This window comes from Apium graveolens, chromosome 4 (genome assembly GCF_009905375.1).
Source record: "Apium graveolens cultivar Ventura chromosome 4, ASM990537v1, whole genome shotgun sequence".
NCBI classification, from domain to species: Eukaryota; Viridiplantae; Streptophyta; class Magnoliopsida; order Apiales; family Apiaceae; genus Apium; species Apium graveolens.
This window is the reverse complement of record NC_133650.1, coordinates 49,172,682-49,173,744: the sequence shown is the minus strand read 5'-3', so window position 1 is coordinate 49,173,744 and position 1,063 is coordinate 49,172,682. Positions and strand designations below refer to the sequence as shown.

Below are 1,063 nucleotides of genomic sequence, written 5' to 3'. Positions count from 1 at the left end.
AGTCGGGCACTATTCAGATGGTGCAGAATTCTGTTTCTTTTGGAGGGGCTGCGACTGAAGATCCCAACATGCATATCAGGAATTTTGTTGAGATCTGTAGTACTTTTAAATATAATGGTATTACTGATGAGGCTATCAAGCTGAGGCTTTTCCCATTCTCTCTGAGGGACAAAGCTAAGGACTAGTTACATTCTTTACCAGCTGGTTCCATCACTACTTGGGAAGATCTTGCGCAAAAGTTTCTGGTGAAGTTCTACCCAATGGCCAAAACTGCAGCTATGAGGAGTGCTCTTACTCAGTTTATGCAGCAATAAGGAGAAATGATGTGCGAAGCTTGGGAGCGCTATAAGGAGATGTTGAGAAAATGTCCACATCATGGTATGCCTGACTGGATGGTGATCATTGGTTTCTATAATGGTTTGGGGGTCCAATCTCGACCCATGCTCGATGCAGCTTCTGGAGGCGCCTTGTGGGCCAAAAGCTATACTGAGGCCTATAATCTCATTGAAACTATGGCAGCAAACGAGTATCAAAACCCAACTCAAACGATGATGCCTGGGAAAGTAGCAGGTATTCTGGAAGTCGATGTAGTTACAGCTATTGCAGCGCAGCTCAAGGCGCTGTCTATAAAGGTCGATTCTTTAACCAACTATGGTGTAAATCAAATAGCTAGTGTCTGTGAGCTGTGTGTCGGTTCTCATGCTACGGATCAGTGTTCTCTTGTTAATGAATCTGTTCAGTATGTGAACAATTTTCAAAGACCGTGGCAGCCTGTGCCCGCTACTTATCATCCTAATAACAGAAATATTCCCAATTTCAGCTGGAGCAATAATCAGAATGCTGTTCAGCAACCATATCAGCAAGCTGCAAATAAATAGTTTAATCCACCTGGATTCCAGCAACCTCAGCAATTTGCTCAAAGGCAAACATATCCTCAACAAGGAGGTGCTGCTCCACCTTCTAGTGCTGATTTCGAGGAGTTAAAGCTATTGTGCAAAATTCAGGTTGTTTCTATCAAGACCTTGGAAAATCAAATTGGACAAATAGCCAATGCCTTGCTCAG

At 43.3% G+C, this 1,063-nt stretch overlaps 1 non-coding gene across 1 annotated transcript; it reads right to left on the bottom strand.

Moving 5' to 3' along the window:
• Nucleotides 1-275: 275 nt before the first annotated feature.
• Nucleotides 276-382, bottom strand: LOC141722053 (small nucleolar RNA R71). Its single transcript, XR_012575087.1, has one exon. It is a non-coding gene; the product is annotated as a small nucleolar RNA R71 (small nucleolar RNA).
• Nucleotides 383-1,063: the final 681 nt, after the last annotated feature.